Raw genomic sequence first — 3,003 nt, forward strand, 5'->3', positions numbered from 1 at the left:
CTATGTTCATAGCAGAGGCCTTTTTTCCTGATAACTAGAAGCTAGAAACAACCCTGATGTCCCTCAACTGAAGAATGGATACAAAAACATGTATACAATGGAATACTACTCAGCTATTAAGAACAAGGACATCATGGGTTTTGCAGGCCAATGGATGGAACTAGAAAATATCCTGAGTGAATTAACTCAGTCCCAAAAGGACATGCATGGTATGTACTCACTAATAAGTGGATATTAGCTAATAAAATACAGAATACCCAAGATACAATCCACAGAACTGAAGGTTAACAAGGTGAAGGGCCCAAATGAGTACACCTCAACCCTACTTTGGAGGGAAAAGAAAGCAATCATGGGGGCGGGGCAGAGGGAGGGAGGGTTCTGGTTGGAAGAGGATAGGATGAGGGGAAAGGTGAACATGATCAGGTATTGGGGGAGGGACAGGACTGAAGCCCTGAGGGCCAGCACAAAGCGTGGACACAGGCAACCTTGGGAGGTAGGAGGTGGAGAGACCCTCTAGAATGAACCAGAGACCTGGGAGGTGAGAGACTCTCAGGACTCAAAGGGAAGGACCTTAGATGAAATGTCTGACAGTAGGGAGAGGGAGTTTGTGGAGTCCACCTCCAGTGAAAGGACAAGGCATCAAGTGGAGGGATGGTGTTACCATCCCACAGTCAGGAACTCTGATCTAGAGTTGTTCCTGTCTAGGAGAATTGCAAGAACAAAAATGGAGAAGAGCCTGAGGGAAAGGAGGTCCAGTGATAAGCCCAAATTAGGATCCAGCTCAAAGGGAGGCTCCAAGGCCTGACACTATTACTGATGCTATGGTGTGCTTATAGATGGGAGCCTAGCATGGCTGCCCAAATTGGGATCCACCTCTGGGTTGGGAGGCTCCAGGGCCTGATACTGTTACTGATGCTATGGTGTGCTTATAGATGGGAGCCTAGCATGGCTGCCCTCTGAGAGGCCCAACAAGCATCTGAAAGGGTCAGGTACAGATACTTATACGCAACCAATGGAAACAAGCCAGGGACCTCTGTGGTTGAATAAGGGAAAGGATGGAAAAAGCTGAAGAGGGTGACCCCATAGGAAGACCAGAAGTCTCAGCTAGCCAGGACCCCTGAGATCTTTCAGACACTGGACCACCAGCCAGGCAGAATACACCATCTGATATGAGGCCCCAGACACACATACAGCAGAAGACTGCCACGTCTGGGTTCAGTGACAGAAGCATCTAACCCTTGAGAGACTTGAGGCCCAGGGGGTGGGGAGGTCTGGTGACGTTGGGGTGAGGGTGTGAAGGCATCTTTTTGGAGATGGGTCAGGAGGTACAGGATGGGGAGCTGTTGGTGGACTGGGAGGAGGCGAGTAGCTGGACTGTAAAGGAAGATTAAATGATGCTGCTGCTGCTGCTGATGATGATGATGATAAAACCAGGTGACATAAATATTTTAGGTTATTGTATTCCTTTGATCACTGCATATTGAATACATGTGTCAAGTTATCATTCTAAATCCCTTAAGTAAGTAAACTTGTTGTTGACAAACATACATAGAATTAAAATGTTCTATAGCATTTAGCATGTAGTAAAAAAATACTCTAAATGTGTTTCATGTATATGTATAAACTCAGTTAATTGTCACAGTTCTATGAGACAGACAACATTATTGTCTCTATGTTACAGATGAAAGGCAAATCACAGAGAAACTAAGTGAAACATACAGAACAGTAAAGCCATGAAATGTTACAGACTTAATTAAAACTTTCTGTCAGGAATGGAGAGATAGCTCAGCTGTTAAGAGCACTCTGACTGTTCTTTCAGAGGTCCTGAGTTCAATTCCCAGCAACCACATGGTGGCACACAACCATCTGTAATGAGATCTGGTGCTCTCTTCTGGTGTGTCTGATGATAGCAATGATGTACTCATACATACATAAATAAAATCTTGAAAAAATACATTAAAAAACTTTGTCTTCTGATATTCTTCTCTGTGAATAAAACACTAGTATAATTATGAATACAGCATCATTGTACTTCTGTGATGTGGCTGGTTGCATTACCTCAAAAATCCACATCACATTTACCAATATATTGATATTAAGAGGCAGGGTCTCTTGTCTTATTGATGAAGTTGACTTGTTGAGATAGTGTTCATATAAAAGAAACTTCAAAGATACAGCTATTCCCTTCCATCATATGAGGGACAACAAAACATCAAGATCTATGAGAATCAAGCAATTACCATGCCTTAAACATGCTGGCTCATTCATTTTGAACTACTTTTTCTCTAAATTCTTACTTACAAGCCACCCAGGTTATAATATTTGTGTTGTAGCATCAAAAATAGATCTGCAACATGACTGATAACTGAATAACTAAAATACTCTACCTCTCAAATATGAGGAGAAAATAGCTTAGATTTAGGAATATTCTAGTAGGTAAGTTAGCAGGTTGAGAGATGTGGTCCATCTCTCCAAGTTTCACTTACCTCTTGGCATTCATTTACATTGTTTCCTCAGTTACATCATTATACACATCCAATAAGTGAAAAAACATTATTTGCCTTTAGTATTTTGTTTTGAATAAAGACCAGAAAAACATGTCATATTTTTCCTCTATAACCTGATGCAGATAAACTAGCATTAAAAAAATGTTTCCAAATGCAAATGGTAAACAGAGACTAAACAGAACATTGAAGAAAAGTTTTGAAAATAATTCCTAGCTTCTGGTCTCTTTGGACTGGTGTCCTGAGTGGACCTTGGGCACAAGCTCTGCAGCCAGTCCCACAACACCCAGAGGAAGCTCCACTCCCAGGCGCTCTGACACTCTCAGGATCAGAGGTGAGGAGGACCCAACATCTGTCCCAACACCAGGAGTAACTGGGATCTGCAGGACCAGGTACACAGGAACTCTGCCAGCACAGTGACTTGGGTTCCTTCTGGTCTGTCTGGGCTGGGGTCCAGAACAGACCTTGGGCGCAAGCTCTGGAGCCCAGAGGAAGCTGC

Source organism: Mastomys coucha, chromosome X (assembly GCF_008632895.1).
Source record: "Mastomys coucha isolate ucsf_1 chromosome X, UCSF_Mcou_1, whole genome shotgun sequence".
Lineage (NCBI taxonomy): Eukaryota > Metazoa > Chordata > Mammalia > Rodentia > Muridae > Mastomys > Mastomys coucha.